The sequence below is a fragment of the Gopherus evgoodei genome, chromosome 1 (assembly GCF_007399415.2).
Source record: "Gopherus evgoodei ecotype Sinaloan lineage chromosome 1, rGopEvg1_v1.p, whole genome shotgun sequence".
Classification (NCBI taxonomy): Eukaryota; Metazoa; Chordata; order Testudines; family Testudinidae; genus Gopherus; species Gopherus evgoodei.
In genome coordinates, this window is record NC_044322.1 from 120,182,186 (window position 1) to 120,197,983 (window position 15,798).

Genomic DNA, 15,798 nt, shown 5'->3' on the forward strand with positions numbered 1-15,798 from the left:
ACTCTCAAAGGCCCAGTCACTTACTCCAGGTCAAAAGACAATGCTTGTAGCCAATCCTGTAATACACTAAGGATTTATAAACTAAGAAAAAGAAATAAGAGTTATTTACAAGATTGAATGATGTAAACATACAAATGAGTTAGTGTTAGTTTCCAAAAAGTAAAAGAAGCTGCCGTAATGTGCAAGCTTTATATGTCCTTTAAGGCTAACTCAAGGTAAGCAGCTTGGGGATCCCTTGCTTAAGCTTAGAAACATTTCCCACTCCAAATTCCAAGCAGCATAGTGATACGGTTCCTCCTGGTCAGAGATTTTTATTCCCTTTCCCCAGAGGTTAAATTGTGATGGGACAAAATTAATGCATGCAGCAACTCTCAAGCATTTCATAAAATCCAAGCACTAAACACATTCTTATAAACTTAATATCTGTTTTAACAGAGCTAACACACAAGTGAGCCTGACTGGTTTCCAGCCATGCATTTGTCAGTGTTCAGTGAGGCCCTGGGCTTTGGCATGAGCTGGCACCTGGTCTGCCAGTGTCACACCATGCTCCACAAATAGCCTGTTGAAGTCATTGGGACTACTCATGGAGGAATTTGCTACCCAGCATGAGTAAGGGTGTTAGAATCTGGCTCCAAGGCACTAATGTAGTATGACATTCTGGGGTTTAACCCAGACCAATAAGGTGTTGTGTCACTGCTTGCCCTGTAACCCTGACTGCCTTAAATGTTATGCAGATGTGGCTCACAGCCAGGACACCAACAGCCAGCAGACAAACATGCAGTTCCCTGAGTGTCTGTGTGTTGTCCAGCCCTGGTTCAATGCTTCTGACCCCACAACAACTCCACCCTGACTTCCACCACCCTTTGGTTACTGCTTGTTGGGTAGTCCCAAATTTCCTCAAAACCATGTGCCATGAAGTGTTCAGACCTCTCCTGGAACACTTAGAGAAATAAATTTTGCTGCTCCTTTAAAGAGACAAAAGCACAACCTATTATTTTAACTGGAGTAAACAATCAATGCAATTCAGACACAACACTGGGTTGGCTTCGATTTAAAGTAAAACAAATGTATTAACAGAAAGATAGGTTTTAAGTGAGTTCATGTACAAGGGATAAAGATAAAAATGGACAAAAGCGAATAAAAGTGAAATATGCTTTCTAGTACCTAAGGCTAACTGAACAAGCTACCCTCTTTGTTCAAGGTAGATTTCTTACCAATATTTCTTCTTCCCAGCCATGGTTACCTTTCTGTCAGTCAGAGTCTTCCACAGAAGTACCAGGTGCTACTTTCCCTTGTCTTCCTAGGTCAGTGGTCTTCAACCTTTTTAAGCACAAAATCACTTTTTGAATTTAAGTGCAACCCAGAATCTACCCTTCCCCTTCCCCAAGGCCCTGCCCTTTCCTGAGGCCCTGCCCTGCTCACTCAATCCCCCTTCCCTCCATCATTCGCTCTCACTGGGCTGGGGCAGGGGATTGTGGTTCAGGAGTGGGTGCGGGCTCTGGGTTGTGGCCGAGGGATTTGCAGTGTGGGAGGGGGCTCTGGGCTGAGCCTGGGGCAGAGGGTTGGAGTGCAAGAGGGGGTGAGAGGTGCAAGCTCTGGGAGGGAGTTTGGGTGCAGAAGGGAGCTCTGGGTTGCAGCAGAGTGTTAGGGTGCAGGAGGGGGTGCAGGGGTGCGAGCTCCCAGCCTGCAGTGCTCACCTCGGGTGTCTGCTTTGCAGCGGGGCTAAGGCAGGCTCTCTGCCTTCCCTGGCCCTGTGCCACTTCTGGAAGTGGCCAGCATGTCCCTGTGGCCTCTGGGGGTGGGGCACGTGGCTCTGCATGCTACCCCTCCCTGCAGGCACCATCCCCGCAGCTCCCATTGGCCGCAGTTATCGTTACTGGCCAATGGGAGTTGCGGGGGCAGTGTCTTCAGGCAGGAGCAGTGTACAGAGTCAGAGACCCTCTGCCCCCACCCTTAGGGGCTGCAGGGATGTGCTGGCCGCTTCCAAGAGCGGCACAGGCCCAGGGCAGGCAGAGAGCCTGCCTTAGCCCCTGTGTGCCGCTGGACTTTTAGTGGCTGGAGACTGCAATTAACTGACAGAGGCTCCATGATCGACCAGCTGATTGCGATCTACCAGTTGGTAACCACTGTCCTAGTTGCCAGAATGACTCTGTTTCCCTTTATATCTCTCAGAGTTCATTGGCTCTGTTCCAAGAGGCAGAATGACCTCCTACTGTTCTTCCCTTCCTGTGGACTGCCTATCTCCTTGGTGATTTGTATGTAAATAGGACTTCCATTGTTTTGATTCCACAGTGCTACCTTCCCTCCTGTTCCTCTGTGTTTTGATCACAGAGTTTAAAGCATAATATCAATGAGTATTCCTAATTCCTCATGTAGTGCTAATACATGCTTTTCACAATAATATTCATCACCAATGTGTCATAGGCTTTCATAAAAGACACTACTTGATACATTTGTGTAATAGAGTAATACTTGCTTATCATTTGAGGTTCAGATCCCTGCAAGAGGCTTTTTCTCCCCCTCACTATGCTGAGGGCTTGATTTATCTTTTATGTAAATGTACCTTCATTGTCTCTGCCTGATGACCAAACTGGTCAGATAAACAAATACACATTCCTTTGTATAGGGCAGACTGGGCTTATGCATTGCTTGCCAAACCTTTCAGCACATTTGTAATTTTACATATGTTATCTGTTCATACACCATGCAATAATATTAATGATCAGTGAATTATGAGTTTTACAATGATATATTACATGCCACCTTTTGTCATGACAACAGTGTGTGAGGTGTAGTAAGTATATCAGGCCTGATGAGTTGCTGACACAGAATAGCAAACCACCAGTGAGCCTGTGTGTCACACTTAGGTACACTGGGCAAGAGATCCCATTGATATTCCAGACAGAATGCTATGACCTTGTGTTATACAAAACATTAGATATTGGAAATCACTAATCCTTCAAGCTATTTTACTGAATTTGTGAATAATATGAGTATCCACTGCTATTAAGCCTGGGATCAGGATATTAGCTTTGTAAATAACTGCAATTACAGGCAACACTGTAAGAAATTAATAACTGGAGCTATTAGAATTACATGGATTGTCTTTGATATAAACCCAAAATTATAAATATGTGATTTAACTGTTGTAGTATTATGGAAAAATAAAGCTGATATGTCTTAATACTGGTTTAATTATAATAAAAATGCTGCAGCTGGATATGATGGGAGGAGGAAAAACACAAGTAATTGTTAGTATAATTATACATGGGCATTTAGTTTAATAATTATACATGTGCATTTGGTTTCTGAAAGCAGTGTGTGTGTTGGTTTCCCCACTGTATCAGTATCTCCTGTCAGCTGCAGGATGGAATAGCTCTAAGCATCCCTGCCCCCTTCTTTGATGTGGTGGAAGGAGGACTGAGGAAATATGATCAAAACAGACATCATCAGAGTTACAGGGTGATCTCTACCCAAGCTTTAAACCTTTGGCTTCAGGTCTCCACTATCAACAGTAAACAGCACACTTTTTCTTCCTAGATGTCTCAACAGCCTTGCAGCCTGATGACACTGAATAATCTCTCCTTCTCCACCCCTTTTTACTCTCCCTTCATCCTAAACCCATGTAGTGGAACATCATCAGGTTTTTGAGGGCTGGGTGCAGCTCTCACTTACATCTAGCCTGTATCACTGCTCCCAAATCAGCCAGACTTCTTACTCTAATGACACGTTGCACTCTGTGCTCTGCAGGAGTTGAGCTCACTACTTCCACAGCCAGGGGCGGCTCTAGACATTCCACCACCCCAAGCAGGGCAGCATGCTGCGGGGGGGGCGCTCTGCCGGTCGCCAAGAGGTCCGCCGGTGCCGCCTGCCACCCTCCCAGCGACCGGCAGAGCGCCCCCGGCGGCATGCTGCCCCAAGCACGCGCTTGGCGTGCTGGGGCCTGGAGCTGCCCCTGTCCACAGCCTGTACAGTTTTTGATAACCAGGGAAGAAGAGAACAAGCCAAAGTCATGGACCTACTGTATAGAAGTTTACTGCACTGCTGCTAGACAACTGTACTGGCCACAATGATAACATTAAATACTTATCTATAAATGCTTCATGGTGGTTGTAATCTATAATTTAACACAGTATTTATTAAAATTTGATGGGAAGAGGTAATTTTATTATTTTAAATGTATAACACTGGGGAAGTATGTACAGTATGGTGGTTATTAATATTTCCTTTAATGAGCTCAGCCAAAATATCTTTAAGTAAAGTTTTTAAGATGAATATACTAAAGGTACTTAAGCACATTTTGGCTCCTAAAATGGCCTGGTTAAAAATATTATAAGCAATTACTATAACAAAAACACAGCCATGTGTAAATGCCAAGTGAAACCATCTGATTCAATTGTTTAAAAATAATTTTTCCTCCTAAGTTATCAAAATGTTACATTAGTCCTATTTGAATTATGCTGCTAAAACACAATGCAATAATTACAAATGTAGTGGCCAGAGATAATCTCTCTCCCAGAACCATATGTAACTCATATTACATGAAAGAGTTGTACATTTGTTGCTGAAGAGAAAACAGATCCCCAAATTACCTTGCACAATTTACAAAAATATTTTGTAGTTACATTTTCTGTATGATATAAACTAGCCCAGCATGGAACCTACTGGGTATAAAATCTATATCTAAGACACACTGCTGTTGTCTTTGAGCCTAAGACAATGGTGAGCAACCTGTGGCCGCAGGCCGCATGCAGTCCATCAGGGTAATCTGATTGTGGGACGCAGGACATTTGGCTAATGTTGACCATCCACAGGCAGAGCCCCCCTCAGTTCCCAGTGGCTGCGGCTCACTGTTCCTGGCCAATTGGAGTGGTGGGAAGCAGCAGCCAGCATATACCTGCTGCTTGTCGCTTCCAACAGCTCCCATTGGCTGAAAATGGCAAACCGCGGCCAATGGGAGCTGCAGGGAGCTGAGCCTGTGGACAGTCAATGTCAGCAAAATGTCTTGTGGCCTGCAATCAGATTACTCTGATGGGCCACATGCGGCCTGTGGGCTGCAGGTTGCCCACCACTGTCTTAGCATGAATTAATGCATCATGATTAATTTATTGTTACTTAAAGTGCAGTTCTACTGTGAAAAGTGACTCAATATAAATGTTGTTGCAAGGATCCATATTTATTGTCTGCCAATAATTTCTGAGTCAATTATGCCCAATTTTTAAGGAAGGGATTTTCCGAACTGCCAGTCCTTGAACTTCATTTAGGATTTCAACCGGGTTCTTTTCTTCTGATACATTATCATCACTAGTAAAGGTTCTGCAAACCAAACTGGGTTCTCAGTTTCATTTGTGCAGCCCCATTCATCTCAAATTATGCGCTTAGTTGCATATTATGTGCTTAGTCACCCTGTGCCCCCTTCCACTCCCATTGCCTTCCATGGGTATACTATGCATAGATGTGACTGGAGTGTGGCGAATAACATCCAGAGTCTTAAATATGCTCTGTGAAGGTACACTGCAGCTCATTGTCTGGGATCAGGATCTAACTCTGTTGATGGTGCATGAAAAGTAGAATCCAGCTCACTCTCTCTTAGCAGTAGTCACATGGTATACCAGAAGGAGTTTAAAGCATGAAATGCCCTTCCCATCCCAGTTTGATGAGCTAATCCCAGCTCTTCGTTTAAGTGCCTTTTAAAACTTTTATTTTTTGCATGGCTCAGAGGAAATGAGATTAAAATTTTAATAAATATAACAATAACAAGAATAAACAATACCCATCTTTTGCGTCCCATCTTTTGGGTGTCCCTTCATTTTACTCTAAGACTTTGTACTATATATGGGTAAGTTGTTCCAGTTTAATTTAAATCATTTTAAAAATTATCTAGTTAAATTGTGCAAATCCCTGTGTGGAGGCGGTTATTTTGGTCTAATGGCTGGTTATTTCAGTTCAATAAACCTGTTTCCAATCATTTTAAGCTATACTGCAAAAAGCTGATCTTATTAGGAATAAAAGTGACTACAGAGGGATTTGCACTGGTTTAACTGTATCAGTTTAAAGTCACACCTCAGGGTATGCTGGTGTCACTTTCCAGTGTGGACAAGGCAGAGACCATCTTTAGCTTGTGTAGTGTAAAGTGCTGAATATAATTTTTCGTCCTGGAGAAATAATACATACATGAATACATACATATATTATGTAACAACATGCAAAAAATCGGTCTAGTATATATACACAGAGACACAGAGAGAGAGATATCCCATGCTTCAGTGTAATTTTCTATCACAGAAAAATTCCTCTGTGGTCTACTACACAATATTAGTAGAAAATTTGTATTATTTCACCCTTAGCAGTCAATAGTCTACTCTCCTGCATTCACTACTCACACAGAATCAGTTACCACAACCTGGATTTTTAGTTTAAATATATTTATATATAAAAATAAATCAAAGATGACAGAAATATATATAACATAAAGGTAAATACTTGAGAAAATAAAATGTAATGATTTAATTCCTCATGGCTGGGAAGGATATTTAATCTATGTGTGAATAACAGTGTTGTGGCCTGGCTAAGTTATAATGGAAATGCAGAGCAGCTCTAAGTGTTTAAAAATCATGGAAATGCAGGACTCAAAGAGGTAATCTTGTCCAGCCCACTGTGCTGTTTGTCAAAACTGTACTTGAAAACTTCCAATGGTGGGGATTCCACAAGTTCCCTTAGAATCCTGTTCCAGTTCTTAACTATCCTACTGTCTAATCTAAATCTCCTTTGCTGCAGATTAAGCTGATTACTTCTTGTCCTACCTTCAGTGGACGTGGAGAACAATTCATCACTGTCCTCTGTATAACAGCCCTTAATGTAATCTTTTTCATCTGCCCCCTCCCCCCCCCAAGTCTTCTTTTCTCAAGACTAAATTTGCCCAGTTTTTTAAACTTTTCTTCAGGTCACATTTTTTTGACTACATTGTCATACACAGCTTCTCTGTATCCATTCACAGCCAATGCTGCCAGTGTGTATTTCAATGTCCTTGACAACACTGTCTCAACCTGCAGAACTGTAGCTTTATTGGTTCCCCAAAGTGAATCAGTTGGTTTCCATGTTTCAGACTTTGGACTACAGCGTTCGTTTCCCAATGCCTAGAATGTTCTGAATCTTTGCTCCTCAGAGAGCATAGTTTAATTCCTTTGTTTCCTTGGAATGGTGAAATATTAACTTTATTTTATTCTGTTTTACTATCTGTTAACATACCCAATAACTTGTGACCATTGCTGAAGCACATTCTTTAAGTCTCGGGCCCTTTCTGACACACAAATAATCCAAACTCTCACTACCTATTATCATTTATGCCACAGATACTCCTACTTGAATCCAATTTTCCCTCTATTTATTTGCATGTGGAGGTGGAATGAGTGACCGTCAGAGCTTAACATTTAAAACTTACTAAATATGCTCAATTTATCTCACTCCCATTCTCTTCCCCTCATTTTCTGCTCCCATTGTAATTTATCTAAATGCTCCTTCCTTCCTTCCCTCTCCCTCCTTTCTCTCCATTGACTAAGTCTCCTTCCTCATTTGTTCTATATCTTGCATTCATTATGGTCTCATCTTCATCACATGCTCTCCCTTTCACTGTCTCATTACCTTTCCCTCCATCTCTCACCCCCAATTCTAGTACTATTGATTTGCTTATGGTAGTGCCTACAATGTTCTAAGCATTTTCCAGACCTTCAAGCAGGGACATTCTTTGCTCTGGGTTGCTCACAGCCTAAGGACAGATGCATAGGTAGACACAGGCTAGGGGATGGGGAAAAACAAGTCATCTAGGCTCACCCTGTGTGTGAGACACAGAGATGGACAGAATAGACACAGAGGAAGAGAGATGATAATGAGACAGATGACTCATTACTTTGACTGTCCTCAGTGGAGGGATGGAGAGCCCAATGCCACTTCCCTTCTTCCCCAGTTGAGAACCAAAAGCATCAGGAGTGGTTGGGGGAAGGAAGAATCCCGGAGTCCCCCGTCCCCTCCAAGAACTGATTGTGGCTGGAGTGACTAAGTGAACGGGAGTGGCATGGGGTGGAGGAAGAACATAATGTTGGACCCCCTTCTCTGTTTGATCAGGTGGCCAGAAAGAATCTCTATACACCTCTTAACTCAGATGTCTCCTGCTGAGTGATGGGACTGTCTCCATTTTCAATGCAGCCAACCTTTGTCTCCGTGTGATGCTCACCAGCAAGATGCATGGCTATGTAAGCATGTAGGTAAGAAGGAACAGTGCCTGGTTCATCTGTAATATATCTTTCCTGAGTAGAGCTGAACTAATACTTGCTTGTTCAGTTTGTGCCAAAACAAAATATCTGAGGGAAAAAATGGAGTTCAATTTGAACAGATACCATTTTTATTATTTTTTTTGTTGAACTAAAAATTTGAAAAATATTAATTTTGAATTGACCAAAATGTTTTGGGTTGATTCAAAACAATTTTTTTCAAACTTTTCATTTTGAATTTGCCCTTTTTGTGATTTTTTTTAAATTTGCCAAATTTGAAAACAAAATACCTTTTTGAAATGAAAAAATGTAAATAAAATGTTTCAAAGTGGAAAAGTTGAAACAAAATGTTTTAAAAAAGCAAAGAAACATTTAGAGTTAAAAAGCCAGGGTTATTTTTGGCCCAAACTATTTGTCAAGTTTGACCAAAATTTGTGAATAGTTTCTGAGTTTTGAAAAATGTATTTTTCAGCAAAAGCTCTGTTTTCTGAAAAATTGAATAATTTTGGCCAGCTCTAGTTCTGAGGACAATCACATCATGGGACAAATGGGAAAAAATATTCAGTGGGTAGCAGGGAATGGCACATCTATTGTTATAGCACAGGGGTTTTCAAACTGGCGGTCGTTGCGAGGTTGTTACATGGGGGGTTGTGAGCTGTCAGCCTCCACCCCAAACCCCGTTTTGCCTCCAGCATTTATAATGGTATTAAATATATTAAAAAGTGTTTTTAATTTATAAGGGGGGGGTCACACTCAGATGCTTGCTATGTGAAAGGGATCACCAGTACAAAAGTCTGAGAACCACTGTGTATAGCAGACCCTTTCATAATAAGGGGAGATGGATCTGTCAGCCATTTTCCTTGTGGTAGCATGTATGTTACAACAGAACACTTCCCAACAGAGGGCGGTATAGTACAATTATGTATATGTTAATACCTGGGAATTTAGAACTCCTTTTTTTAGGAAGTTCTTGATAAGAGAGAACTGTCTATGTGAGGAAGGAATAAAGCTTGACTACTGCATAATTTTGGATCTCTCTTTATGCTCACACACTGAAAAATGTATTATTTCAGTGCTAATACAGGCTTTAGGATAATATTTTTAAACTATCAATAGAAATAACTTATAAAGTAAACACAGAATGAATGCTGCTGTAATGTATCCTGGCTGCTTTCTCAGTCTTACTGTATGCAGTCTGTTCTTGTGAGTGTTTGTGTCTGAGTCAACAGGAAGTGTGACACTGCACAGTGCCTTGCAGGATGTGTCAACATTCAACTTCCTGTTTAAGCTCACCTCTTCATAGCATAGTAATTAGTAGACAGTGTCTGAAGTTTTATTATACAAGAATCTGTCTCTTTAATTCATAAAATAGTAATGGCCTGATATTTGTGCCATGTGCCATGCTTGGCATACATAAAGCACTATACTATATGCTAAGTCCTGATTTCTTTACTTAAAATATTGGCAGAGAAATTGCTAAAGAACAAAATAAGAAATTTTTGAAATTTTGGGAGCAGGGAAGAAAGTGGAGTATCCTTTCACTGTGGTTGAAAAATATTCTTCCCTAAAAAAGAAAAAAGCAAACAGCTACAGGAAAAAAGCAGTCTATGCTAAGTTTTAGCTATACAAAAATATGCTAAAAAATGTGGTTTGCAAAGTAAAACATTAACAAATCAGGAGAAACTAAAGTTATGATTGTTTGTGCAGCCTTAACTCTGCCCCTTAGGTGCATGCATTATAATACATTTTTTAATTATAAGATAAATGATTTTACCATTGATATTATAAACACTCTTTCTACAGGACTCCTGCCTTGTTCAGTGCACAGGTCGGATGAGTCAGTTGTTAAATATTTATTTTTATCCTCTCTGTTCAATGAGTTAACCCCTGTTTCACTCACTGCCCACCATTTTGAGCTTTGCTTCATTCACTAGACAGCATCTGGGGAATGCTTTCCTTTAGAGGAGCCTGGAAGAGCTTGGCTTGTTTAGTCTTGCAAAATGGAGGCTGAGGGGAGATATTGATTGTTTTCTATAAATGCATTGTGGGGTAAATACCAGGAATGGAGAAAGTTATTTAAGCTAAAGGACAATGTTGGCACAAGAACAAATTGATATAAACTAACCAGGAACAAAGTCAGGCTGCTGGATGTTAGATTTCTAACCATCAGAGGAGCGAGGTTCTGGAACAGTTTCCCAGTAAGAGTTGTGGGGGCAAATTACTAAATTAGTGTCAAGAGAGAGCTGGACAAATTTATGACAATTATATGACAGGGTTGTTTGTGATAGTAGGGGGCAGGGCTCAGCAACTCTGGGTCTTATTTCCAGTTTATGTTTTATGTTCCAAAAAACTTATGCTTCAGGGTTTCATCTGGCCACCTGCAGGGGTGAGGAAGGGATTTTTTTATCTCCTTCATCTGAAGCATCAGGCATGGTCACAGCTGGAGATGGGACATTGGACAGGGAAGGACAGGGCTCTGAGGTGGCTCTGAGAATTCCTTCTCTTAGGTGCTGAACTGACTGGTTCTTGTTCATATGCTCAGGGTCTAACTGATTGCCATTCATAGGGTCAAAAAGGAATTTCTCCCCTAGTCAGATTGCAAGTGACCTTGGTTTTTTTCACCTTCTTCTGCAGTGTGTGGGTGTGGGTCATTTGCCAGGATTATCTGGGTATATCTCACATAATCATGTTGCTGCCTTTGTGGAGGCCCTAGGCATTAGTGAACCTCAGTCCTTCCTATTTTCTTCCTCTGACATATAATAGTCTAGTCTCCTGTGGCTGTAATGCTTTGGTCTTATTTTGGTTGTTGGTTTAGAGTGTGAGTGCTGGGTGGTGTTAACGATCTGTAATATACAAGAGGTTGCTAGATGATTTGGTGATACCTTCTGGCCTTAGATTTTATGACACTATGACCCATTCTCTGCACAAGTTCGATGGTGTACTGTGAATGAAGCAGGGATGTGTAGTGAATTAGGACATGTTCATGTTTGTTTGGTGTGCAATGAATGTCTTTTTTGCTGGTCTTAGAAAGTTTTACCTAGGAATTGACAGCCAGAAACTCCCGGTTGATCTTAACTGTCACCATGGAACACAGGGTTAGCTCAAGTTAGCATCCCACCAGGCAGTACCCCAGGACTCTGTCACTGTGTTGTAAAAGTCTTTCAAGTTCAAGGTAGGTGAGGTAATATCTTTTATTGGACCAACTTCTGTAGGTGGAGGGTACAAACTTCCACCAAGAGAAGGTGGTCCAATGAAAGGTATTACCTCACCTCCCTTTTCTCTCGCATATCCTGATTACAACAACATTGCAAGCTCAAAGCATGCTCTTTTTTGTTTCATGTAGACATGTCCAAAATTTAGGGGTTTTGGCAGCCTACAAGTATGGAAAATTAAAGCACATTTAAATGTTTACTTGAACTTTTTTCTACCCTGCAATCACTGTATGTATAGCTATGTAGGTGTAACCCACACACCTGCTGGATGTGGGGTTCTGTCCCATCTAGTGGCACTGAGACCATTTAGAGAGAGAGAGTAATGAGTCTGCTCTACAACCTTAGCTAACAGGCAATTGCCTTTTAGCCTCATGCTGTAGAGGCTCATGCATTAAGATCCAAAGGCCCCAGGTTCGACCCTGGCAGCTGATGACCAGGTTTTGTCAGCCTTTCAAGGGAAGGCTGATCCAGGATATCAATTGGGAAGTCTCTGATGCTCAGGATGCATTTCCTCAGCTAAGGAAAGTATGTAACCCCACACCTTCTTGGTGTGGTGTTCTGTCCCATCTAGTAACACAGAGACCACTTAGAGCAGGGGTCCCCAACATGATGCCCACGGGCGCCATGGCGCTCATGGGGGCATCTAAATGTGCCCACGTCCTGGTCAGTGGTGGAGCATTCACCCAAATGCCACCAAATTTCTGCGGCATTTTGGTGGCGACGTCTCATGATGATGCTGCTTGCTGCCAACAAGCGACGTCATCGAGAGGCGTCGCCCCCGAATTTATGCGGCATTTTGGCGGCGATGCCTCTTGATGACGCTGCTTGCTGCTGCCAAGTGACGACATCGAGAAGCGTCGCCGCCGAAAAGCCGCAGAAATTCGGCAGCATTTCGGCGGGTGCTCCACCGCCACCATGGTCCTTCGTCTGGCCAGACGAAAAGGTTCGGGACCACTGACTTAGAAAGAGAGATTAATGAGTCTGTTCTACAGCCTTAGCTAATAAGAATATGGTATTTAGCACATACAGTAGAAGCTCCTGTCTTTAGCATCAGAGGTCCAAAGTTCAATCCTGACTGTCAATGACTGGGGTCTGTCAGTGTTACATAGGCATGATTGTAGGTATTACTACTTTTTGGTATAATTCAGGGAAAATTACCTCAATAAACTTTCATTTTACGTCTTTGAAGAGAGACTTACATTACTGAAGGCTGCAAAAGCAAAGCAGAAGAATGGGCAGAATGTGTTTTTTTGCCTCTAGATCTGTGGTGGGCAACCTGCGGCCCACATGCAGCCCATCAGGGTAATCTGATTGCGAGTCACGAGACATTTTGCTGACTTTGACCATTCACAGGCACGGCCCCCCCCGCAACTCCCAGTGGCCGCGGTTTGTGGTTCTAGCATGTCGCAGCCCACCACTTCCCACAGCTCCTATTGGCCAAGAATGGCGAACTGCGACCACAGGAGCTGTAGGGGGGAAGGGGCATGCCTGTGAATGGTCAATGTCAGCAAATGTCTCCTGGCCTGCAATTAGATTATCCTGATGGGCTGCATGCGACCTGTGAGCCACAGGTTGCCCATCACTGCTCTAGATCAATCAGAGGTTGCACTTTCAAGAATAATAAAGAATGACTGAAACGGAAACAAAATTTTTCCCAATGAAAAACCTTATACTATGGTAATCCTAGTGCCTAAAATAATCCACAGAACATTCGGTACTTATTTCTTTAATTGACATAAGGGGAAACTTTTTTATGGCTGAGCACCTTTTCTGCCCCCTGGGAAACAGTTGTGTCATCAAGAATGAGTTAGCATGTTCAGTCTAGTCTTTAAATTTTCAATTCCAAATATATGAAGAGAAAAATAAACATAGTTTCCAACTAAGAGACCGGTAGTGTACATATTTGAACTGTACACTTTATAAGGAGCTTCTCTTTTCCATCTTTGTTTACTAAGCAACCATGGCAAGAGTAACAAAAGCTACAGTGCCTTTGTTGGCTTTTATATTTATATATATTAAAGTGTACGTGCTTGTGGCCCTTTTGTTCGTGGACTGTGTAGTGTATCATCAGATCTTACTACACTTTGATGTGTTATTAAGTAAATAAATGTGTTACTAATACTAGCGAAACAAAGTGGGTGAGGTAATATCTTTTATTGGACCTGCTTCTGTTGGTGAGAGAGACAAATTTTTGAGCCACATAGAGCTCTTCTTCCTCTGTGCAGCTCAAAAACTTGTCTCTCTCACCAACAGAAGTTGGTCCAATAAAAGATAATACCTCAGCCACCTTTAGGGATGGTGAGTTATATGGTCTGTGGTGCCCAGGCTCCAGCAAATTCAGGCCTGGAGGGCCCGGCTCCACAAATGATCGGGCCAGGTCTCCTCTCTAGCTCCACCCTGCCACCCCCACTTGCCTCCCCTGGACCGTCCCCCAGTCCCACCTGCCACCCCTGTGCGCCTCCCCCAGAGCATCCCTCAGCCTTGCCTGACGCCACCATATGCCTTCCCCAAACATCCTTGCCTGCCCTGGGCAACAGGTGGCTGTGCCCTTCAGCTCTGTGCTCCCTCGCCATCTGCTGCTGGCTGCAAGGCAGCAGCGCCAGAGGCTGGCTGAGGTGGCTGCTATGCCTGTGGAGGGAGAAGGGGAGGAGGCACGTAGCAGACCCTGAGGCCCGTGACTCCAAAGTGGGGGCTTATCCTGGCTGGATTGACTGAGCAGCAGCCTGGGGGGCTTGGGTGTCATGCTGGGGGAGGGGCCCCGGGAGGGGCCCCCACCCCTGGAGCTTGCTGCTGCCTGTGGGGAAAGGGCTGGGCGAAGTCCTCCTCTCTGGGCCCTCACCCCAGCCCTGGGGCAGCCTGCCTGCTGTACCCCAAACTCCTTATCCCTGGCCCAGCCCCATGTCCTGTACCCCAATCCCCTGTCCCAGCTCTGAGCCCGCACTCAGCAGCCAAACTCCCTTCCAGAGCCTGCACCCTTCCCTTACCTAAATTCTCTCACAGAGCCTGCACGGAGGTGGGGAGGAGCCTATAACTGCACTGACATTAATGCAATCAGCGACGATGACTTGTGCCGGGAGCATGGAAGGACGGGTGGGAAGCAAATTCAGTTTAACCTGGAACCCCAATAAAAGAAAGTTCTTCCCACTTCTGCTGTTAAATTCCCTGGTGCTTTTCGAACCGACTAACCAAGAACTATTTGTCTTGCCGGCGATACGCGAGCAACGAAACAGATGAAACGTGTTGCACTGCGTCCTGTAAATTACCAGCGCTCGTTGGAAGTCAGCTTGAGCAAGCAAAATACATCAGGGCACCCGGCTCGCCTCATAAACAGGCCCCCAGGCTTACACACAAACGGTCCCATTGCACGGAGAGAAAGTTACCCGCAGGCACTGAGTTACCCTGCTCCCCGGGCACGGGGGTGGTCGGTGGTGGGGGCGTGGCGCCAGCCCGGGGCCTGCGCTTGCATCAGCACCCCCTCCTGGCCCCGCCTTAGCAACCCAGCTGTCTCCAGCGTCAACAATGGGGCGGCCGCGCCTTAGAACCCGCCGCGTTCGTCACAATGGGACAGAAGCGGCGGCGGAGCGGCGGGAGCCAGGTGAGGGGAGCCAGCGGGGGCCGGCAGGGGGCGCTGCTGTGGCCGGGATGGAATGTCACTTTTCCACGTGGTGAGCGGAGCTGCCGACCCAGCCAGCCCTGAGGGGTTAACCCCACATTTCCTTCCCGCTACTCACCCTGCAGCTGGAGCCCTCTCCCTGACCCCAGGACAGGGGTGCAGCTCCGAGGGGCCCCAGCGAGTTAAATATTCATTGTCATTATTTCCCCCACGAATACCCCTAAAGCCCCAGGCCCATTGTTGGGCAACCCTCAAAACACCCAGGTTCCTGTGGAAGGAGAGAGGTGAGGATAGGATAGTATCAGAGGGGTAGCCCTGTTAGTCTGGATCTGTAAAAGCAGCAAAGAATCCTGTGGCACCTTATAGACTAACAGACGTTTAGGAGCATGAGCTTTCATGGGTGAATACCCAGTTCGTCGGATGCATGTTGCATCTGACAAAGTGGGTATTCACCCATGAAAGCTCATGCTCCAAAACGTCTGTTAGTCTATAAGGTGCCACAGGATTCTTTGCTGCTTTTTGAGGATAGGATAGTGTAGCCACAGTCATGCCTGGTTTGCAATGGGTAGTGTGTGCTCAGAAAATCAAGCTATGGAACCATAAATTCCGTCCCCTCCACCCCGCAGGACGTGTTTTCCTTCCCTCCTGCATTATTTGCTATATTTCATGATCCATCTGTTACTTCAGTTTTGTGGCTTTTTCTCTT

General features: G+C 44.0%; 1 protein-coding gene across 1 annotated transcript in view; it reads left to right on the plus strand.

The window, feature by feature from the left end:
• The first annotated feature begins 15,063 nt into the window (after positions 1-15,063).
• VWA3B (von Willebrand factor A domain containing 3B) overlaps positions 15,064-15,798 on the plus strand; it is a 165,626-nt gene continuing 164,891 nt past the window's right edge. The window contains exon 1 of the mRNA XM_030570944.1: positions 15,064-15,144. The gene's annotated coding sequence lies outside the window, so the exon portion shown is untranslated. The remainder of the gene's footprint in view (positions 15,145-15,798) is intronic.